Source organism: Cetorhinus maximus, chromosome 13 (assembly GCF_964194155.1).
Source record: "Cetorhinus maximus chromosome 13, sCetMax3.hap1.1, whole genome shotgun sequence".
In the NCBI taxonomy this organism is placed as follows: Eukaryota; Metazoa; Chordata; class Chondrichthyes; order Lamniformes; family Cetorhinidae; genus Cetorhinus; species Cetorhinus maximus.
Genome location: NC_135891.1, coordinates 70,007,735 through 70,032,810, shown reverse-complemented (window position 1 = coordinate 70,032,810; position 25,076 = coordinate 70,007,735). Strand labels below are relative to the sequence as shown.

Genomic DNA, 25,076 nt, shown 5'->3' with positions numbered 1-25,076 from the left:
TTTATTGTATTTATTTTATTGACACGTGTTGTAGCACGACAGATTAACTGTTGGAGTATACTTTATATTACACGGTTCAATTTGTGCAAGTTAGTGCTTCTAAAATGTTATCACTTAAAAGGTATTTTAACAGATTCCTAAATATCACTTCTTAAGATCTTAATATTAATATCAGCACTCCTGGGCACAAGCCTCCTATCAAAGACCCAAGCAAATGATCAAGGCTGACATTCCATTTCAATACAGAGGGAGTGCCACACTGTCACAGGTACTGCCTTTCAGATGAGATGTTAAATTCAAGATTTCATCTGACCTTTCAGATGGAGGTGGACAAAGTCCCATGCCAGTATTTGCAGAGGAGTAGGTGAGTGCTTTGTGGTGTCCTGGACAATGTTTATTTATTTATTTTTCTTTATTCTTTCATGGGATGTGGGCATCGCTGGCAAGGCCAGCATTTGTTGCCCATCCCTAATTGCCCTTGAATGAGTAGCTTGCTAGGCCATTTTAGAGGGCAGTTAAGAGTCGACTACATTGCTGTGGATATGAGCATGCGAATTACGACGAGTAGGCCACTCGGCCCCTTGAGCCTGCTCCATCACTCAATAAGGTCATGGCTGTTCTGATTGTAACCTCAACTCCACATTCCCACCTACCCCCGATAACCTTTCACCCTTTTGCATATCAAGAATCTATCTAGTTCTGCCTTAAAAATATTCAAAGACTCTGCTTCCACCGCCTTTTGAGAAAGAAAGTTCCAAAGAGTCACGACTGAGAGAAAAAAATTCTCCTCATCTCTGTCTTAAATGGACGATTCTCCAACAAGAAGAAACATCCTCTCCACATCCGCCCTGTCAAGACCCCTCAGGGTCTTATATGTTTCAAATCAAGCTGCCTCTTACTCTTCTAAACTCCAGTGGATACAATCTTAACCTGTCCTGTGAGGTGAGAGTGACTGTCCTTGATATCAAGGCCGCATTTGACCCAGTGTGGCATCAAGGAGCCCTAGCAAAACTGGAGTCAATGGGAATCAGGGGGAAAACTCTCCACTGGTTTAAGTCATACTGAGCACAAAGGAGGATGGTTGTGGTAGTTGGACGTCAATCATCTCAGCTCCAGGACATCACTGCAGTAGTTCTTCAGGGTAGTGTCCTCGGCCCAACCATCTTCAGCTGCTTCATCCATCATAAGATCAGAAATGGGGATGTTTACACAAAGTTCAGCACCATTCGCAACTCCTCAGATACTGAAACTGTCCATGTCCAAATGCAGCAAGACCTGGACAATATCCAGGCTTGGGCTGACAAATGGCAATTAACATTCGCGCCACACAAGTGCCAGACAATGACCATCTACAACAAGAGAGAATCTTACCATCCTCCTTCAACATTCAATGGCATTAACGTCACTGAAACCCCCACTATCAACATGCTGGAGGTTACCATTGACCAGGAAGTAACCTGGACTATCCATATAAGCACTGTGGTTATAAGACCAGGTCAGAGGCTAGGAATCCTGCACTGAGTAACTCACCTCCTGACTCCCAAAGCCTGTCCATTATCTACAAGGCACAAGTCAGGAGTGTGATGGAATACTCTCCACTTGCCTGGATCAGTGCAGCTCCTACAACACTCAAAAAGCTTGTTACCATCCAGGACTAAGCAATCCACTTGACTGGCACTCCATCCACAAACATTCACTCCACCCACCACTGATGCACAGTAGCAGCAGTGTGTTCCATCTACAAGATGCACTGTAGGAATTCACCAAGGGTCATTAGGCAGCACCTTCCAAACCCATGACCACTACCATCTAGAAGGACAAGGGCAGCAGACACATGGGAACACCACCACCTGGAAGTTCCCCTCCAAGCCACTCACCATTCTGACTTGGAAATATATCGCCGTTCCTTCACTGTCGCTGAGTCAAAACTGTAGGAGTACCTACACCACATGGACTGCAGCGGTTCAAGAACGCAGCTCACCACCAACTTCAAGGACAATAAATGCTGGCCTAGCCAGTGAAGCCCACATCCCATGAACAATGATATGATCCACAACTGAGGTTACCTCTGGACAAGTCTGATCCCAAAGTGGAACCCAGCTTGATAGATCCTAACCTTTATTTTTGTTTGTTTAGATACGTGGAGAATAGCTACTGAACAGTCACCGGTGTCAGCTATTGAACTTTTAACAAAAGAATAAAACATTTATTAAACAAGAAAAGCTGAACTAGATTACAATACTCTCTCACCCACAACTATTTCTTTACAGATATATACAGATTTTAAGGATAACACAAGTTACAAAAGCTATCTTATACTTTAATGTTCATGGTAAATGCACAGTCCATGAAAACCAATTAGCGACTGGTGGTCAGACACACCACACTCTGAAACCAAGCGACAGATGCCACCTCAACCAGATGCTATGGATCTCTCCTCAACTCCCTCCAGATGCTTGTCACACTGTGAGCCAACCAGTCTCACTGAACTCTGTCCTTCTCGCGAGGGTCTCCAATCTCAACTCTCCAAGAACTCGCTTTGGAATCTTTTCCCAAACCAATGCTTTCTCTCTGGCGCCTTCTGCAAGGGTTCACCTCCAGATTTCGAACTCTCCTTCTAATGTTCCTCTTCCCTGGGTCACCACATGTATTCAAGCTTTCTTCTGTGCACTGTCTCTCACCAACTCAGCTGTCAACAGTACACCACTGCTTCACGTGCCCATAGCAAAGAGTTACAGACCTTCAGCCATTTCTTTGGTCCTTCTTGCCTCTTGCAAGCTGTTCTCACTTTAAATCTGCCTTCTGCAGCTTTTGTCTCTTTAAACCTGAAGCTTGGAGTCTTTTTCTCTGCCCCTCACTCTTAACTTCATTAACAGGATCTTCTCTTGGTTCCTGTCCTTCCTTTGACTAGAAGGTCTTCTTGGAACTTTTTCCTGTTCCACTCCCCTGGATTTTTGAGGTATTTTCTTTAGCTTGGGACTTACTATCTGTCCCCTTGCTCCAGTCTCTCTCTGGCAGCTACTTTCAACTAATTTTAGCTTGGGACTGGCTATCTGCACCTTCTAGGCTGCTTCTGCCTGGCAGTTGTCTTCAAAACTGAACTCACAAACAGCTGTTTCTTTAGCTTTTGTGTGTGTCTATAGGAGAGACCTGCCTCTCTGGACCCCTGTTGCTAGGCAACAGCACTGTTTTTTTTCTACTCTTATTTGCTTAACTTAGCTTACAGTTGTAAAACTCTCATTAGAAATGACCTTATAAAGTGAAACTAAAACTCAATTTGACCTTTTCTTAACACACAAATGCAGAAATACAAATAAAACTTAAACATTAAAGCTAAAACTCATTCCTAACACCCACAAATACAAATATATTTTACTTAAACTGACTCTATTTCCTAACAACAAATAAAAAAAACCTTTCCTCATAAGACAAACCTCCCATTCCAGGTATTAGCCTAGTAAACCTTCTCTGAACAGCTTTCAATGCATTTACATTCTTCCTGCCAAAATGAACAATTTCACCTTTTCCAACATTATACTCATTTGCCAGATCTTTGCTCACTCACTTAACCTATCTATATCTCTTTATAGCTTCCTCATGCCCCCTTCACAACTTACTTTCCTAATTAACTTTTAATAACCATACCTTCAATCCCTTCACCTAAGTAATTTATATAAATTGTAAAAAGCTGAGACTCTACCACTCGTTACATCTTGCCAACCAGCAAATTACCCACTTATGCCTACTCTCTGTTTTCTGTTAGCTAGCCAATCTTCTATCCGTGCCAATATGTCAACCCCTATACCATGAGTTTTTACTTTCCGCAATAACCTTTGATGTGGCACCTTAACAAATGCCTTCTGGAAATCTAAGTACAGCACATCCACCAATTCCCCTTTATCCACAGCACATGTTACTTCTTCAAACTCCAATAAATTGGTAAAACATGATTTCCCTCTCACAAAACCATGCTGACTCTGCCTGATTGTCTTGAATTTATCTAAGTGCCTTGCTATAATGTCTTTAATAATAGCTTCTAATATTTTTCCTATGACAGTTGTTAAGTTAACTGGCTTGTAGTTTCCTGCTTTCTGTCTCCCTCCCTTTTTAAATAAAGGGGTTACATTCACGATTTTGAGAGTTACTCGCCACAGAGCCCCTAGCCTCTTGACCTGCGGTTGTAGCCACAGTATTTATATGGCTAGTCCAATTCAGTTTCTGGTCAATGATGTCCCCCAGGAGATTATGATGGGCATTCAGTGATGATGGAGATGTTACATGGCGCAAATGTTACTTACCACTCATCAGCTCAAGTCTGAATGTTGTCCAAGTCTTGCTGCATGTGGACAGGGAGTGCTTCAGTGTCTGAGGAGTTGCAAATGGTACTGAACAAGGTGTAATCATCAGCAAACATCCCCACCTCTGGCCTTATAGATGGAGGGAAGGTCATTGATGAAACAGTTGAAGATGGTTGGGCCAAGGACACTACCCTATGGAACTCCTGCAGTGATGTCCTGGAGCTGAGATGATTGACCTCCAACAACCACAACCATCTTCCTTTGTGCTAGGGATGACTCAAACCAGTGGAGAGTTTTCCCCCTGATTCCCATTGACTCCAGTGTTGCTAGGGCTCCTTGATGCCACACTGGGCCAAACGCTGCCTTGATGTCAAGGGAAGTCAATCTCACCTCACCTCGGGAGTTCAGCTCTTTTGTCCATGTTTGAACCAAGGCTTTAATGAGGTCAGAATCTGAATAGCCCCAGCAGAACCCTAACTGAGTATCAGTGAACTGGTTGTTGCTGAATAAGTGCTGCTTGATAGCACTGACAAAGGAGCCTTCTGCCAATTTACTGATAATGAGAGTAGATCGATGGGGCAGTAATTGGCTGGTTTGGATTTGTCCTGCTTTTCATGGACCTGATATAGCTTGACAATTTTCCAAAGCTTTGTAGTTGTACAGGAACAGCTTGGCTAATGGCATGGCTAGTTTTGGAGCACAAGTCTTCAGTACTACTGTAGGGATGTTATTGGGACCCTTAACCTTTTCTATATATAGTGTCTTCATCCGTTTCTTGATAGCACATGAAGTGAAGTGAATTGAATTGACTAGAGACTGTCACCTAAGACGGTGGGAACCTCAGAAGAAGGCCAAGATGGATCATCCACTCGGCACTTCTGACTGAAGATGGTTGCAAGTGCTTCAACCTTGTCTTTTGCACTGCACACTGGGCTCCCCCAACATTGAAGATAGGAATATTTGTGGAGTCTCCTCCTTCAGTTGGTTGTTTAACTGACCACCACCATTCGCAACAAGATCTAGCAGGACTGCAAAGCTTTGATCTGATCCAATGATTGTGGGATCGCTTAGCTCTGTCCATAGCATGCTGCATCTATGTTTAGAATGCATGTAGCCCTGTGTTGTAGATTCACCAAGTTGACACCTCATTCTTAGGTAGGCCTGGTGCTGCCCCAGGCAAGCTCCCCTACACTCCTCATTGAACTAAGCAGTGGAGGGAGATAGTATTGCCACGTCATTCATCCCTATAATGACAGACCAATGATGAAAGAAGTTCAACGACCTGACAAGGTTAGGCAAAGTAAGACATCATCCACTTTTCCTTTTCTCCTATAGGCAGCAATATACTGCCATGTTGACTCTGTCTGATTGCCTTGAATTTATCTGAGTGCCCTGCTATAACATCTTTAATAATAGTTTCCAATATTTTCCCTATGACAGATGTTAAGCTGACTGGCCTGTAGTTTCCTGCTTTCTGTCTCCCTCCTTTTTTGAATTAAGGAGTTACATTCGCTATTTTCCAATCTAATGGAACCTTCCCCGAATCTAGGGAATTTTGGAAAATTAAAACCAGCGCATCAATTATTTCACTAGCCACTTCGGTTAAGACCTGCAGATGAGGTCCTTCGGAATCCAGGGGTTTGTCAGCCCACAGTTCCAACAATTTGCTCAATACCACTTCCCTGGTGATTACAATTTTCTTGAGTTTCTCCCTCCCTCCCATTTCCTGATTTACAGCTATTTCTGGGATGTTGCTTGCATCTCTATAGTGAAGACCGGTGCAAAATAAATGTTCAATTCATCTGCCATCTCCTTATTTTCCATTATTAATTCCCCAGACTCACTTTCTATAGGACCAACGCTCACTTTTTTAAAACCTTTTTCTTTTATAAATATCTATAGAAACTCTTACTATCTGTCTTTATATTTCTAACTAGTTTTCTCTCATAATCAAATTTTTCCCTCCTTATTAATCTTTCAGCCATTTTTTGCTATTTTTTATTTTCTGTGCAATCTTCTGACCTGCCACCCATTCTTGCACGATTATGTACTTTTTCTTTAAGTTTCATACTATCTTTAACTTTTTAGTTTTTAGTTAGATGGTGGGTTCATCCTTTGGAATTTTTCTTTCTCATTGGAATGAATCTATTCTGTGTATTCTGAAATATCCCTTTAAGTGTCTGGCAATGCATCTCTATTGACCTATCCCTTACCCAATTTGCCATGTTCACTTTCATGCCCTCATAATTGCCCTTATTTAAGTTTAAAATTACAACAATAAACCACTTTTAAGTTTCGGGAAACCTCACACCTCTTTATTTTTGAGGAGCCACTAATGATTACTTGGAGAGGGTACAGCCCAGCTTCAAAGAGAACTATACAAGGGCCATTTGTATCTGATAATCCAGGCTTACCAGCAGGAGACAGAGGGTCTGCTAAGACAAAAGGCCCCTCAAACATTCTTTTCATCTCATATAGCTGGGACGTTTAACAGTTTTGAGAACCCAGCCAAATTCCAGACAATGGATCCATATCCTTTGTTGAAGACCTAGTGGAGAGGTGGGGGTCATGTGACCTAGGCCTCTAGCTTGTTGATCAAGTTAGTATTACCTTGCTGAGCTGAACAGCTCAGTCAGCTCTTTAACACCTGACTCTCAGCCACACAGAAAGGAGATCTGCCCAGGTTGAACACCTGGCACCATCTACACTGCTTCTGTTGGAAGTTCTGTGCCATCACCTACAAGACTGATTCATCTCTGCATGCCTATCTCATCTTGTGAAGTCAACACCATCAGAAAAGTGAATTCTACAACATTGGTTTTCAGCATGCCAATCTCCGTGAAGGAATACCTCATTGGACTTTGATTCCGGAACTCACATGAACAAATATTTATTTTCTTTGTACTGTAAGACCTTCCTTTCTCTATCCCTCTCTTTACTGTCTAAGTGTGGATGTGACATTAGGAACCGTCCTTCATGCATCTTGAGGTTTTTGCAAATAAACAAAGCCTTTGAGTTCATCCAATCGCGAGTTTGCTGTGGGGTTATTAATAGAAACTTGGATCACACACAAACTGAGGGGTTGAGAAATACGTCGCTACTTGTAAAGAGGGAACAAATCCAAACACCCTTCTGTTTATGGATGGGTGGTGAGAGGAGAAATTAATGTTTAAATTAACCCCCATCCTGTCCGTAACAAACCATTCTTCTCTCCCTCAAACTGAATGTAAAATTCAATCATGTTATGATTGCTGCTACCCAGGGAAACCTTCACTATGAGGTTATTAAATAATCCTACATCATTGCACAATGCCAGGTCTAGTGTAGCCTGCTCGATGCTTGGCTCCAGAACATGCTGTTTTAAGAAACTATCCCAAAAACATCCTATGAACTCCTATTCTAGGCTACCTTTGCCTATCTTACTTTTCCAGTCCATATATAGATTAAAATCCCCCATGATTATCACCGTATTTTTCTGACAAGCTCCCATTATTTCTTCCTTTACACCCATCCTACCATGGGAGGCCTGTACACCACTCCCACAGGTGACCTTTTGCCCTTAGCGTTTCTTATCTCTGCCCAAACTGCTCCACATGCTGGTTTCCTGAACTTAGGTCACCCCTTTCTATTGTGCTAATACCATCATTAATAAACAGAGCCACTCCTCTGCCTTTTCCTAGCTCTCTGTCCATCCTAAATGTAATGTACTCTTCAATATTCAGGTCCCAATCTATATCATCCTTTAGCTATGCTTCAGTAATGGCTATCAAATCATACTTATTTATTTCTTTTTGAGCTATCAGTTCATCTGTTTTGTTTTGAATACTATGTGAATTCAGATACAGAGCCTTTAGTTTTGTCCTTTTATTATCTTTGCAACCTTATCTGCTGATTTACTCAGATTTGTACTCTCTATTTCTTTCTGTTATGGTCTGTTTATCATTTCCCATATTAGTACTTTTCTCCCTTGCCTAGTCTCTAATCTTTGATTTACCACAACTTCCCAAATTTGATCCCTGGCCTCCACTATTTTGTTTAAAACCTCTCTACTTCCCAAGTTATGTGGTTTGCTAGCACACTGGTCCCAGCACGGTTCAAGTGTAGACCATCCCAACGGTACAGCTCCCATTTTCCTCAGTACTAGTGCCAGTGCTCACAAACCAGAACCCACTTCTCCCACACCAGTCTTTGAGCCATGCATTCATTTCTCTAACCTTACTTGCCCTGTGCCAATTTATACGTGGCTCAGGTAATGATCCAGGGAACCTTTGAGGTTCTGCTTCATAATTTGGTGCCTAGCACCTCATACTGACTATGCAGAACATCTTTCCTTGTCCCGCTTATGTTATTGGTACCTACATGGACAACGATGACTGGATGCACTCTCTCCCATTCCAAGTTCCTCTCCAGCTCTGAGCAAATGGCCTGAATTCTTGCACCATCTGGACTCTCACTCTTTGCTGCAGAGAACAGTGTCAATCTCCCTCACTATATTGTCCCCTACTACCACTACATTGCTTTTTGCTCCCCTCACTTGAATGGCTTCCTGTACCACAGTGCAATGGCCAGTCAGTTCACCCATCCTGTAGCCCCCACTTTCATCCAAACGATCTGAAAGAACCTCAAAACCTATTGAACAATTGCAAAGGCTGAGTCTCCTGTGCTCCTACCCTTTGGGTGCCCTTACCTGCCTCACTCGCAGTCACACCCTGTTGTTGCTGACCACTGGCCAAATCAGAAGACCCTATCCTAAGGGGTGTAACTGCCTCCTTGTACAAAGTGTTTAGGTAACTTTCCCTCTCCCTGTTACATTACAGTGTCTGCAGCTCAGTCTCCAGCTCAATGGGCAGACGTTTCTGCCCGTCAGGCAGACGGGCCTGACCCAATCTCCGGCGGGCGGGGAGCCAATCCCTGCTGGAGAAGTGGGCCCCGCCGCCACTTTACGTGGGCGGGCCAATTAAGGCCCGCCCAGCGTGACGTCCAGCGGGAAGCACTATGCGTTTCCCTGTGCGGGCGGGGGGGATTCCCCAAAAGCGAGAGTGCGCTCTTTCGAGCATGCACACGAAAGAGCTCACATCTCCCTGAGGCAAAGTGCTGTCTCAGGGAGATCGCTTACACTTTTAAAAATATGAAAAATAGAAAAAAAAATTCCCTAACATGTCCCCCTCATGTGACATGAGATGGGACATGTTCATTATTTACATAATAAGTTTATTAAACTTTTTAAACCCTTACATGAAACCTCATCCTGCTGATGGATGAGGTTTCATGTTTTTTCTAGTTCCCGCCGGGGCTCCTGGTTGACCCGCCAACCTTAATGTTGGATGGGCAGGTCCTTTAACTGTATAATTGATCCTGCCAATGGCCTCAAGTGGCCATTGACAGGTCAACGGGCCCGCAGCTGATTTTGCTGCGCTCCCGCCTTCCTGAAAATTTAAATGGGCCGGGATGATGTCAGGAGTTCTGCCCGACATCATCCCGCGTTATTTTACGCATTGGCGAGCAGGCCCCGCCCCCTGCTCGCCGATGGCAAAATTCTGGCCAATGGCTCTGAGCCAAAGTTCCTCGAGCCACAAACACTTACTGCAGATGTATTTGCTCTGGATCACGATGGCATCCAGGAACTCCCACATGCTGCAGCCATGACATGTCACTTATGCTGCCACCCTTAATGTGTTTTAATTACCTGCCTAATTATTTTATTGAATTAATTATTTTCATTTTTAGGTATTTTATTAACTTTACCACCAGTTTGTATACTATATTAAATCTTATGAATAGACCTTAACCACTTACCAGATACTCACCAAACAATTCATTTTTTCCCCTCTAGAAGATTAGAAATCAATTCCTACAGGTTGAAAAATTTAGTAAAGCTAAGGAGCACCTCCTCCCCCAAGTCCATCCCTCCCTCCATTCCTCCCTCCCTCACTCACTCACTCAGTCACTCACCCAACTCCCAGCACTCTATACAAAGTTGCTCTCCAGTGCTAAGTCACACTGTGTCACACAGTGCTAAGGCCTGTATTTATATAGGCTGCAGCTAAAGAGTTAGCTCAGCCTCAGGCACTGAAAAAAACATTTTAAGCTAGTTTCCTTAATTAACTAACTTCAACTGCTCTCTTAAAAACATCATTAACTCATGCAGGGATTTCATATTATGTAGTATTATAATTTAGATGGGGATCTGTGTTTAATAAACCAACTGAGAAGAGGCCCTTCAACCAAAAGATTTTACCAACCAAAAGATTATAAATCTACGGGAGAATCTGAGGCTCCATTCAAATGTAAACTCTTTCATTTTTCTGTTGCGACCAGATAAGGGTCGAATAGCTCCCCTCTTTTCCTTCTCCTCATTGAACACAACAGGTTTTTCTACTTAAACAAGGTTGCTCTTGTCAATTCAGCGATTACTTAACTGTTTACACACTGTGATCATAAAAGGACCAATAGGACAGGGTTTCTTGAGTTTAACAAAGAAGGAGGTTAGTTGTTTTATAATTAAACCGATCTAGGTAAAATAATATAATATGCTCTGACCTCTGCACACACACGCACATACACACTAAAAGTCTGCACACACAAATACAGGTTACAGGGTAAGGGAGGATAGATTGGCCAAATCAGAGTCCATAAGAAATAAAAGAAGTTCACAGTTTTTAACTTGGCTGTAAAGCCAGCGAGAGACCCACACTGTCTCCTTTTGGGGATGTTCGTTAAATCAAAAGCCAATCAGGCAGTGGCGAGGCCAGAGGTGGACCTTTGCCAGGAAGGCCTTCCCCAATCAAGACCCCAAGGGCGGAAGTCTTGCCTACCAAGAGCTGCTGGCCAATCAGACTCTGGCAGTTCTTGTGCTGAGCAGCGCCACTGGGGAGGCTGTTGCTGTTGCCAAAAGGACAGGCACTGGAGTGCCAGGATTGTGGAGCAACCCAGGCCACAGGCAGGGTGGGGTGTCACGGGGAGAGCAGTATAGGGGATCAGTAAGTCCCCCCACCACCCCCACCCCCCCCCCCCCCCGCCCCGCCTTCCCCATGTCCACTCCCTCGATCAGGCACTGTGTGCCTTTGGTTGAAGGAACCCCACCCCCTTCCTTCCTCAGAGGTGACAAGCTGGCTGCACAGTTGTAGCTGTCATGCACACCGCAGGGCAACAGGCCTGCCTGCAGCTGGGATCATACCAGCAGTGGTGGAATGCGACCCTTAATTGGTCATTAATTGGCCTTTTAAGGGCCTCAATAGGTGGCTGGTGGGAAGGTTAACCATAGGGCCCCCGCCCAGAATTTAATTCTGGTGGAGGTGGTAAGGTGATGGGGTTCCAGTGTGCCACCATCCCACTTAAATACATGCCCTTCTCACCTCCAAACTCACACCAGAGAAAGCACAAGATTCTGCCCAAAGTCAAATTAGTGGACAGGGTCCTAACTTGTTAAAGAGAGAGAGAACCACACTAAAAGACTTGGCTGCTGATGTGACATCTCTCTAACTGCCAGAAATTCAAATATAAATGATTCCAATTATCACTCAATTAGCTCGCCTAAAGAGCCATTTTAAAAATCAAGCCCTTTTGTCCAAGCTATTAACCTTTGAATGGTTTATCTTCAGCTGATGAATACTGTAGGTGATTTCCATAAATAACATGTCAACTGGGCAGGAAGGAGGTCTTTCAAAGTCCCCAGGGCTTGGGGGCGAGATGGGGGGATGGGGGGGGGGAATGGAGGGGGGATGGGAGGAATGGGGGGGGTGGGGGGGAATGGGGGGTGATGGTGGGGGGGATGGGGGGAATGGTGGGGGGGATAATGGGGGGGGGATGATGGGGGGGATGGTGGGGGGAACTGATCCATCTCCCTGTGGGCAGTGAGCCAGCATCCACTGCATCCAAACAACAGGTGGCACTGCGTGCCAGTAAACCTGTATCTCCCACACCTGTTGCAGCTTTCCGCATTTCATTTGAAGTTCTTTGTCTTACAACTGTTAGATTTTGTTGTTCTTATTTCCGTTTCTTGGTCATTGCTGGATCCTCAGTCCTGGCTTTTCCTCCAGCCACTTTGCTCCTTTCCATGGTGCTCCTATTATATTTTAAATTAATGGCTATTCCATCTCCTACAGCCATCTCAAGAAACTGCCTCCGTCTCTTTCCCTGGAACGAGATTAATCTACCTGTCCCCAAGCTAGTTCTTCCCAGACTACCTGTCTTTGCTGCTGTCAGGAATCCCATTTGAGGCACCCCTCCCGCACCCACCCCCTCCTCCCCACCTCCAGCATAAATATCTCACCTTCATGGATCTTCCTGTGCATTTGTCTAGTCAATCATTTTTCCTCACCTCATATATCCGCTTTATCAGCCCCACCAATTCACTGGTTTCCCAGTCCCATGAGTCTACCAGTCTGCCAGTTTACCAGTCCAATCAGCCCACCAGAACTACCAATCCAATTTCCTACTACCGGTTCACCATTTCCACCGATCCACCAGTAGACTGAACCACCAGCCCAGCAATTCATCGATCCACCCATCCCACCAGCCAGTGACCAGTAACAGCGTAACAGTGACAGTCCGTGGCCATTTGCAGTAAACAATTGTATTACATGAGTTATCAAGACTCCAAACTGACATTGCCAGAACCAATTTGTCACCATCATCAGCACCTATGCCCCCAACCCTTGACTCTGATGAAGACTTTAAGGAAAAATTCTATTCTGGCCTGATGAAGTTCACATTCCCATCCCAAAAGAAGAAAAGATCCTATGGGGGAATTTTAATGCCATAGTTGGCCATGACTCTGATGTCTGGAGAGTAGCTACTGGGAAAAATGGGGTGGTAAAAGTCAATGTAAATAGTATCCTCCTGCTGTTCAGCATAGCCTAATTAGAACAAACAGCCTCTTCCACCAGGGTACAGAGGACAAGTACAAAACTACATAGAGGCATCCTAGATCAAAGCACTGGCATCTACTAGATTAAGTAATATTTCAAATGAAAGATCTAAGTGATGTCTCTATCACTTGATCCATGCAGGGATCTCATGTCTGCTGGACAGATCATCGACATGTTCAATTTGTGATGAACATCCACCTAGCACCAGGACATTGCAAGGCCCAAAAGTTCAAGAGAAAGATAATCAATGTCTCAGCTAAAGCAGCCCAGAAGAAAGGAATTACAAGTGCAACTCATGACCAATCTGGAAAATCTTCACACATCCAACTCAATTCCAGAACAGTGGGATCAAATAAATTCAGCTGTACTCAACTCCCGGGCCTAGACCATTGGGTTCAAGCAACATCGTCGCCAGGACTGGTTTGATGAAAATGATGCTGAAATATGTGACCCCCTAGAACAAAAATGAGCAACCTTCATTGTCTGGCAGAACAACCCAAGGTTGCAAGTCAAGAAGGCAGCATTACAACAGCTCAACTGCCCAGGATGAGGGTGACCGCTAGGATTGACAATTACCTTCTCCGAATTTACTCTGAATGGTGTGTGAGATTTATTTTGCAGTAGAGTTCTCATCTAAAGGTGGGCATATCAGATCAATTATCACTGTGGGAGGTGGCATCCTTCCTTGTTTGTTGAGAAGGTTGATCTCCTGTCCTGTGGGAGATCTGAAACAGACACCTTCAAAACCAGACTAGTGTCAAGCAAGGCTATGTGACAGCCCCATATTATTTACAATCTACCTGACAGTGGCTATTCACCTCATCAAAGTTCAACTACCCTCTGGTGTCAGTATTAAATACAGTGGAAAACTCTTTAACCTCAGTCAACTCTGTGCCAAAACTAAACTGACCACCATAGACATAGACGTACATGATCTACGGTTTGCAGGTATCTGCAGCGTCACTGTCCATTCTGCACCAGATTTGCAATCCACTCTCGATCTCAATTCTCATATAAGAAACTTGACTGCCCTTGAATGTTGCCAAAACAAAACTCACATTATCAAAAAACTCAGCAGGTCTGGCAGCATCAGCGGAGAAGAAATCAGTTAACGTTTCGAGCCTTCATGGCCCTTCGGCAGAACTGAAGCATAGTTAGGAGAAGGGAGATTATATTTCAGTTTATATTTCTCCCTTCTCCTAACTATACTTCAGTTCTGCTGAAGGGCCATGAAGGCTCGAAACGTTAACTGATTTCTTCTCCGCCGATGCTGCCAGACCTGCTGAGTTATTCCAGGTAATTCTGTTTTTGTTTTGGATTTCCAGCATCCGCAGTAGCTTTTAGCTTTTTGTTTTTATCTCACATTATCAACCCACACCTGGTCAGACAAATATTGCACCTCTCAAATGTAGTCATTTGGTTGCATGGAACTTGTGTATTGCTGAAAAAGAGTTGAAGCTTTTCATCTTGCACCCATCAGGGCAATTCACAGGAATACCAATATAAGGGGAAAACAACAATTTATGCTGCATGAGAAGAGTGCTGATTGGTTGGCAAGTGGACTCTGATTGTTAGAGGCATTGCCATGGAGAATGCACCAGTGATGGTGACTGACAGTTAACTACCAAGCATTGTTTGAAATTTAAACCAAACAGTTTGACCCTGATTGGTCAAGGCATTGCCCTGAGGAGTGAGTCAGCGAATAGTTATCACTTATTTTGTTTAGCTGAAACAGGTGCAGTGTGTGTACATGTTCTTTCTGTCTGCAAAGAACAGGGCCCTGTGTATTAATATATGTAGCTTCCAGTACACACAAATGTGCCACACTGTGAGGCTGACTGACAACCTTAAATTGGCTGTCAGCGTAATTCTTAGCGCACTGAGGATATGTTGTAGGCGAGTCTCTGGAATATGTTGACCACTTCCCATACCTTGACAGGCACCTGTTTCAAAAGGTCATCATTGATCGGGAGATCCAACATCAGATCAGCTTTTTAAAAACCATGGAAGCGAGTGTTTGAAAACAAGTCAACAAACATTCTAGTGAACAAAACAGTTGATGTCACAACATAACACTCCTGTACTGCAGTGAGAACTGGACTGTGTATCAGCGACACATAAGAGCACTAGAGAAATTCCATCTGCAATGCCTCCACTGCATCCTTCATATTCAATGGGAGGAGTGTTGAACAAATGCCAGTATCCTTCTTGAAGCCGGTTCTACAAACATTCAGGCAAAACTCCTGCTAAGTCAACTTTGATGGACTGGACACTGTATCTGGATGGCTGAAAACTGTCTCCCCGTCAAGTCCTGTTTTCTTAGTTTCCAACTAGCCAACATCCCAGGAAAACAATTCAAAGACACTGATGCTCTTCTTGAAGTGTGGCGGATCGACCTTAATGACTGGGAGGAGCTTGCTACTAACGGTGAGAGCTTGTCCATCAAGCTGCAGTCACAACATCTTAATGATGAGGCAGAGACAAAAAAAGAAATGGAAGCAAATCCTGCACTCCGGATTCCACTAACTCGTGGGACATCCTGTCCCATGTGCCTAAAAATCTGTAGGTTGAGAATCAGCCTGTTCAGTCACACAAAGACCCATGGCAGAAAGCTGCAACCCTAAGTAGAGTATCCTTGAATCAAGGGATAGCTGACAACAATGACAGTCTAAATGACAGTCAGTGATCAATTACAGTATAACACAGTAATAGAGTCCCACCCATTCACCTTCACTACTGTTCAAATTTGACTTCATTGAAAACATTTGACATTAGTCATGTAATCTGTTGTTTAAAAATTAGTTTGCTGATCTTACAGAACCCGTTGCAGCCTAATACTCAGAGATATTTGACAATTTAATCCTGTTTAATTTTGCCTTGTGTAGGCTCTCTCTGTACAACGCAGTGATCTTGGTGTGGCTACAAGGTTGTTACACTTTTACAGGCCCATATTAAATCATTGACTAATATAAACATTCCCACAGAATCTACACACATTCTGATGGGCAGAGTGGATTGCTGAAGGCCTTCACCTTCACATTGGTCCTGATACTCACCAGGTGAGGCATAGTTTCAAGTAGAGTGACATTGTCATTATCTTTATTAAACTGTAAGTGATACAATTGGTCATTAGGAGAAATATATGAATATACAGGAGCAAGTTTTGGCATTATGTGTGATTAACACACACTGAAACACTGTATGAGTTATTACAATACTGAATACACATAGAATGGCTTTCCATACAACTAGTATTTGGAATAATGTATCCAGAAACATTACAGGGATTATCTATTGGTGTGGTACCACCAGCACCATTAAGAACGTGGAATATTCTAGCTATAAGTATCCATTACATAGAATATATAACTCATCAGTTTGTCATCATTACATGCCACTCCCAGTCAAGGAAAGGCTGAAGTGGCTTCCTACTGGCCTTTGGTCTTTGGGATCCAAGTTCAATGAAAGTCTACTGTATTCTAGCTGTTATGTCCTACATGAAATGAGTTTGGGCAGGGTCACCCCTGCTACTAGTGCTTAATCTAGCACTACGGTGACAATCTCACTGAGAGAGGGCAGATGAGGATGTGGGAAATGGAACAATGTCATATGAGCTTGGGGCTGATGTACACAGGCTGGGATTTTGTAGAGGTATTCAATGCCCTCACCTGGTGCCCAAAGTAGAAAGTCAATATCCTTCACTTTGATGAGTGCAAAATTATAAAAAAAATGATGTCAAAATAAATAAAAGGCCAAAAAGGAAGAAATAATAAACAAGGGAGACATTTCATCTAAACAAAAGAAGTTATTTATAACCTCTTCTGACTAAGGCTAAGTATGCTTGTACATGTAACAGGTTGGTAAGTATGGCCCTGAAATTAAGCAGGAGAGGGCTTTCTCTGATTCCTGGAGTTATGACAGGAGACTGGGATTCCCTGTGGAATTTCAGGGGCTATATTCATAACCAAGAACCACACCACAGGTGGTGTTTAATACAGATCATCACTGAGGCGCAAACCATCATTTCACAAAACAGAAGGCTGCCTTCTGAAAGAAAGAGATTCATTACGTAGAGGCAGGTGAGCTGGGTGAGAGATTTCAGGAGCAGATGAGTGAGCTGAGCTCCCAATAGAGTTGTTCATCAAATGATGTCTTCACCAACAAAGACTGTAAATGGAGTAATATCTTCCGGCCCACAGAACAGAAGCTAGTTCCACTAATCACACACACCTTATGTTTAGGTGGCCACTGTTCTAATGGAATGAATGAACCAATTCCTAGCTGTCTGCAATATCCAGTATCCAACATGAGATTAGATCATTGAATGGGCAGACTGAAAGTTACAATGAGCATATATGGGACACCAAGAGTGGGTCTTCTGTATTATCTACACAGGGAGTGTTCCTGTAGACTCTTTGGATGTGATTTTTTATGCAATCTATTTAACACTGAGAGTTACACAAGTCACATAAAGGTGTGATTCCATACTCAATGGGAGATGTAGCCAATGTTTGGCCCTAATACTTCACCCTAATACTGTAACTACATTTATATGATGATGTAATGGAGCCTTACACTCACCTGCACATGAATTTTGACCTTTTACCCTTGTGTGCTGAAGGTGTGTCCAGCATTTTGAGGTTGTGTTAAGATTTTAGCTGGTGGTACCGTGTTAAGTAACAACAGCCCATCAATTTACTACTACTAAACTCCACTAGAAAATAATAACAATAAATGATCAATTGTTTACACTTGCACTACCAATCTCTCCTCCAGTGTGCAACAAAGGCTTGAACAGTTTATCTCTACACTCTGCCCAAGGCAAAGGGTAATCATCCCCAAGACTTATTGAGACAAAGTGAGCAGATCTACATAGCCAGTGTTAGGTTAATAAAATTCAAGGATAGTGATTAAGTGATAATACTGCTGAGGGTCTTCATACTCTGTGTGGAGGTTTCCATTCTTCACAGCTTGGTTCCTAGTTGCTGACAGTTGTGTTGTTAGGGGAGGGTGGCTGCTTATTCATATAAATAACCTCCCTCAGGCTTTTGTAAAAATGTAAATCTGCTCCAATTGACAGAAAACCCTGGGAATTACAAAGAACAATTAGTCTCCATATCAAACTTCGTAAGGTCAAAAAATGTTTAAAAATCAAAAACTAACTCCAACTCATGCAATTTGGATGTTAATGGAGGTAGTGGTGGGGTGGGTGACTAGCCAACTCTCCAGAGCCCAGTTGGTGATTTAAATATTACAATAACGCTGCGTGCCTCACATATTAGTGCTGTTTTAAATTTAATGCTGGCCGGTCAGGTTTCTTGGGTCTCAGGAAGATGGCAGCCGAAAGGAGGTGAGGACAGTCAGATGGAAGAGGTAAGTGCCTTTCCAGCTCACCTTGTGGGCAAGGAGGAGGAGGAGGAGAGCTTCCTTCCTGATCCACCAAGCTTACCCATAAACCATCCTATAATCTGATTCCCTCCCCCCATGTCAGACCCTTTAACAATATCCATTCCTCCCCCTGTCTGCCCCAGATGTCCACAGCTCCTCCACTCCAAATTATAAATACAATTGTTATTAAAAAAGGTGTTAAATTCAATGGAATCTCCAGTAAACACAGACCTCTGGACCATTGAGAGGCTCCTCTCTTTGACCAGGAGGGAGAGGATTCCTAGAATCACATCCTTCCTTCCACTGCTACAACCAGAGGAAGAGTTACATCTGAGGTCACAGTGACATGGAGGTCCAAGACTACAGCATGATACAGACGGACCACTTGTGTCTGTTAGCACAAATTGGGGAGGATACATCTGCATTCTGGCCTTTAGTACAGCCTTTAATGTAGCAGGTACATTGTGTAGGATTGATGTACTTTATAGTAACAGGCTTGAAGTACTACATAGGCTAACATATGGTAACAGGCTTGAAGCACTACATGGGATAATATATTGTACGATGGTGTATACAGTGTAATCATGAGCATGTTGTTTTGGGTCTAAGGTGACAGAATTGTTCAACCATTTCATATCAGACTTTACCAAACCTGGTAAATAATTAGCACACAGGAGGTGCAGTGTGTTACGAGATTACCCACCATATGGTTTTTCACAGTCTCATTGATGAGGTCAATCCCTTCTGGGAGTGGAATCTGCACTCCTTCCAGAATCCGCTCTAAACAGAGAAAGAATAAAAATGGGCTGACAGTAAATATAGATATCGGAGGGTGAGTTTGCACTTTAGCACCATTTACATGTTCCTTACTGTTGGGTATGGGACACAAAATTCCATCTGTTCTGATGGTTTGGCATTAAATCCTGGCTTTCAAAAGGGAAATTAATAATTATCTGCAGAGAAAAGATTGGCGGGGATATGGAGAAAAGACAGGGGAATGGGACAAGCTAAGTTCTCCCGGAGACCTGGCACAGGCACAATGGGCTGAATGACCTTCTTCCATGTTGTAACCATTTTATGGTTCTTTGATTCCATTCTATAAAGGTGCTGAGTGCTGCAATACCAAATCACAGAATATAACATTATAGCTTGCACTCAGATTTAGCTATGAGAATGTTACTCTGGGCTCCTATAAAATGCATCAGCTTCCCTAGGACAGGAATCCCTTGGAGGGGAGAAAAACAGGTAAGCTTGAACTTCACGCTCCCCCCGCTGCGAGTTTTGAGGCAGGTGGTGAGTGAAATAGCACGAATGGGTTTTCTGCTGGGTTCTTGCCCACCCTGAATTCTCAGCGATTTTACACTGGGGGAGGGTGAGGCCTCAGGCTGACGGTTGCCTTGACTAAGGCCCTGTTTCCCGCCCAGCCTCAGTTTTCAGGCTGGCGGGAGGTGTTCTGGGCTATGGGGGAAGCCCAAATATAATCGGGTCCGGGCCCTGGGCAGGAAGTTGGGGGATGGGGAGGGGCGGAGCGGGTGCATTTCCATCTCCCCTTTTAGATTCCCCCTTTTAGATTCACACGCCCCACAACCCCACTTAAGGTCTGGTAGCCATTGGGCCTCCCCCCCCAACACCCTCAGTCTCTCCCCCGACATCCCAACTCCAACCCCCCAGTATCCGCCTCCACAGGCCTTCCCTAACCCTCCCGGCCCTGAGACCCCAAAGACTCACCTTTCCATGCACTCCCAAGACTTTGGCTCCTGGGACTTTGTGAAATTCCACTTCAGTCCACTGCAGGTACTAGAGGTCTGCCAGCCAATCAGATTGGTCGGCAGCTAAAGCGGGACTTCCATCCAAATTGGGGCGGAAGTCCCGCCTGCAGCCAATTGACGCTCACTCGAGTGTGAAATGGCTGCGGGGTTAGCGGGGATGCGTTCCCCACCGAATCTTTGGATGGCGGGATGGGAAACCCCACTGTCCAAAATATCCTGGCCATAGAGGTTTTCTGTTGAGGTTACTATTCATTGTTCTCCTGCAACATGTACACATACAGGTAACTATTGGATAAGGACAATGTTGAAATCAGCTATGATGACCCCGTTGTTGAATATCCCACTGTCTAGGCCATGTATTGACAATTCTCACAGAGCCAAGTGTTTGGAGGGTCGGGTCCTCTCAGGGAAGAGTACTTGGCTAACAGCAGTGGAGCAAAGCTAAACCATTAAAGAAACAGAGTGTGCTTCACCACATCACACTGCAGTGATGTCTGAATATCCACTTTCACATGCACCTCCCTGGCAATCAGCATTCCTCCAGGCCATGCTCCGGATTTTGTACAAGTGTAAGGGACAGTGAATGCTGCTGTAACAGAGTTCAACAGTTTGTGTCGGTACACAACGACCACCTCTTCCACATAGCTGGGCACAGCAATATTCATTTCATCATTTATCTAGTCTGACTGATAGACCAGCATGTTTGTAAGGAATGAATAAATAGCTTTAGCAAAATATATTATATCACCACTTAACTACAGCACCATCGCTGAAAATCTGCAGCATGGTGAGTGTAAAAACAGTGCCTCACACTGATAATCTACAGCATGGTGAGTGTATAAACACAGTGCCTCACACATAATATATAGCATGGTGAGTGTGTAAACACAGTGCCTCACACTGATAATATATAGCATGGTGAGTGTGTAAACACAGTGCCTCACACTGATAATCTGCAGCATGGAGAGTGTATAAAAACAGTGCCTCACACTGACAATCTGCAGCATGGTGAGTGTGTAAACACAGTGCCTCACACTGATAATCTGCAGCATGGTGAGTGTATAAACACAGTGCCGCACACTGACAATCTGCAGCATGGTGAGTGTATAAACACAGTGCCTCACAGTGATAATCTGCAGCATGGTGAGTGTATAAACACAGTGCCTCACACTGACAATCTGCAGCATGGCGAGTGCATAAACACAGTGCCTCACACTGATAATCTACAGCATGGTGAGTGTATAAATACAGTGCCTCACACTGACAATCTGCAGCATGGTAAGTGTGTAAACACAGTGCCTCACACTGATAATCTGCAGCATGGTGAGTGTGTAAACACAGTGCCTCACACTGACAATCTGCAGCATGGTAAGTGTGTAAACACAGTGCCTCACACTGATAATCTGCAACATGGTGAGTGTGCAAACACAGTGCCTCACACTGATAATCTGCAGCATGGTGAGTGTGTAAACACAGTGCCTCACACTGACAATCGGCAGCATGGTGAGTGTGTAAACACAGTGCCTCACACTGATAATCTACAGCATGGTGAGTGTGAAAACACAGTGCCTCACACTGATAATCTGCAGCATGGTGAGTGTGTAAACACAGTGCCTCACACTGATAATCTACAGCATGGTGAGTGTGTAAACACAGTGCCACACACTGACAATCTACAGCATGGAGAGTGTGTAAACACAGTGCCTCACACTGATAATCTGCAGCATGGTGAGTGTATAAACACAGTGCCTCACACTGACAATCTACAGCATGGTGAGTGTGTAAACACTGCCTCACACTGACGATCTACAGAATGCTGAGTGTGTAAAACACAGTGCCTCAAACTGACAATCTACAGCATGGTGAGTGTGTAAACACAGTGCCTCACACTGATAATCTACAGCATGGTGAGTGTGTAAACACAGTGCCTCACACTGACAATCTACAGCATGGTGAGTGTATAAACACAGTGCCTCACACTGACAATCTGCAGCATGGTGAGTGTATAAACACAGTGCCTCACACTGACAATCTGCAGCATGGTGAGTGTGTAAACACAGTGCATCACACTGACAATCTGCAGCATGGTGAGTGTGTAAACACAGTGCCTCACACTGATAATCTACAGCATGGTGAGTGTAAACACAGTGCCTCACACTGATAATCTGCAGCATGGTGAGTGTGTAAACACAGTGCCTCACACTGATAATCTACAGCAAGGTGAGTGTATAAAAACAGTGCCTCACACTGACAATCTGCAAGATGGTGAGTGTATAAACACAGTGCCTCACACTGATAATCTGCAGCATGGTGAGTGTGTAAACACAGTGCCTCACACTGACAATCTGCAGCATGGTGAGTGTATAAACACAGTGCCTCACACTGATAATATATAGCATGGTGAGTGTGTAAACACAGTGCCTCACACTGATAATCTGCAGAATGGTGAATGTATAAACACAGTGCCTCACACTGACAATCTGCAGCATGGTGAGTGTATAAACACAGTGCCTCACACTGACAATCTGCAGCATGGTGAGTGTATAAACACAGTGCCTCACACTGATAATCTACAGCATGGTGAGTGTATAAACACAGTGCCTCACACTGACAATCTGCAGCATGGTGAGTGTGTAAACACAGTGCCTCACACTGATAATCAACAGCGTGGTGAGTGTAAACACAGTGCCTCACACAGATAATCTACAGCATGGTGAGTGTATAAACACAGTGCCTCACACTGATAATCCGCAGCATGGTGAGTGTATAAACACAGTGCCTCACACTGATAATCTGCAGTATGGTGAGTGTATAAACACAGTGCCTCACACTGACAATCTGCAGCATGGTGTGTAAACACAGTGCCTCACACTGATAATCAACAGCGTGGTGAGTGTAAACACAGTGCCTCACACAGATAATCTACAGCATGGTGAGTGTATAAACACAGTGCCTCACACTGATAATCCGCAGCATGGTGAGTGTATAAACACAGTGCCTCACACTGATAATCTGCAGTATGGTGAGTGTATAAACACAGTGCCTCACACTGACAATCTGCAGCATGGTGAGTGTATAAACACAGTGCCTCACACTGATAATCTGCAGCATGGTGAGTGCATAAACACAGTGCCTCACGCTGATAATATACAGCATGGCGAGTGTGTAAACACAGTGCCTCACACTGATAATCTGCAGCATGGTGAGTGTATAAACACAGTGCCTCACACTGATAATCTTCAGCATGGTGAGTGTATAAACACAGTGCCTCACACTGACAATCTGCAGCATGGTGAGTGTGTAAACACAGTGCCTCACACTGACAATCTGCAGCATGGTGAGTGTGTAAACACAGTGCCGCACACTGATAATATATAGCATGGTGAGTGCAAACACAGTGCATCACACTGATAATCTACAGCAAGGTGAGTGTATAAACACAGTGCCTCACACTGATAGTATATAGCATGGTGAGTGTAAACACAGTGCCTCACACTGATAATCTACAGCATGGTGAGTGTATAAACACAGTGCCTCACACTGACAATCTACAGCATGGTGAGTGTAAACACAGTGCCTCACACTGATAATCTACAGCATGGTGAGTGTATAAACACAGTGCCTCACACTGACAATCTACAGCATGGTGAGTGTATAAACACAGTGCCTCACACTGATAGTAAATAGCATGGTGAGTTTAAACACAGTGCCTCATACTGACAATCAGCAGCATTGTGAGTGTATAAACACAGTGCCTCACATGGATAATCAGCAGCATGGGGAGTGTATAAACACAGTGCCTCACACTGATAATCTGCAGCATGGTGAGTGTGTAAACACAGTGCCTCACACTGATAATCTGCAGCATGGTGAGTGTATAAACACAGTGCCTCACACTGACAATCTGCAGCACGGTGAGTGTATAAACACAGTGCCACACACAGATAATATATAGCATGGTGAGTGTAAACACAGTGCCTCACACTGATAATCTGCAGCATGGTGAGTGTATAAACACAGTGCATCACAATGATAATCTGCAGCATGGTGAGTGTATAAACACAGTGCCTCACACTGACAATCTGCAGCATGGTGAGTGTATAAACACAGTGCCTCACACTGACAATCTGCAGCATGGTGAGTGTATAAACATAGTGCCTCACACTGATAATATATAGCATGGTGAGTGTAAACACAGTGCCTCACACTGACAATCTGCAGAATGGTGAGTGTATAAACACAGTGCCTCACACTGATAATCTATGGCATGGTGAGTGTGTAAACACAGTGCCTCACACTGATAATCTACAGCATGATGAGTGTGTAAACACAGTGCCTCACACTGATAATCTACAGCATGGTGAGTGTATAAACACAGTGCCTCACACTCATAATCTACAGCATGGTGAGTATGTAAACACAGTGCCTCACACTGATAATCTACAGCATGGTGAGTGTATAAACACAGTGCCTCACACTGATAATCTACAGCATGGTGAGTGTGTAAACACAGTGCCTCACACTGATAATCTACAGCATGGCGAGTGTGTAATCACAGTGCCTCACGCTGATAATCTACAGCATGGTGAGTGTGTGAACACAGTGCCTCACACTGACAATCTGCAGCATGGTGAGTGTGTAAACACAGTGCCTCACACTGATAATATACAGCACGGTGAGTGTGTAAACACAGTGCCCCACACTGATAATATAAAGCATGGTGAGAGTAAACACAGTGCCTCACACTGATA

At 44.0% G+C, this 25,076-nt stretch overlaps 1 protein-coding gene and 1 long non-coding RNA gene across 2 annotated transcripts in view; both read right to left on the bottom strand.

Annotated features, from left to right (window-relative positions):
• eapp (e2f-associated phosphoprotein) overlaps positions 1–25,076 on the bottom strand; it is a 503,058-nt gene that overhangs the window by 232,655 nt on the left and 245,327 nt on the right. The gene's annotated exons all lie outside the window — the stretch shown is intronic.
• Positions 16,239–19,366, bottom strand: LOC144688674 (uncharacterized). The gene is made up of 2 exons (XR_013578456.1): positions 19,260–19,366; positions 16,239–18,254 (listed from the first exon to the last, which is right to left on the bottom strand). It is a non-coding gene; the product is annotated as an uncharacterized LOC144688674 (long non-coding RNA).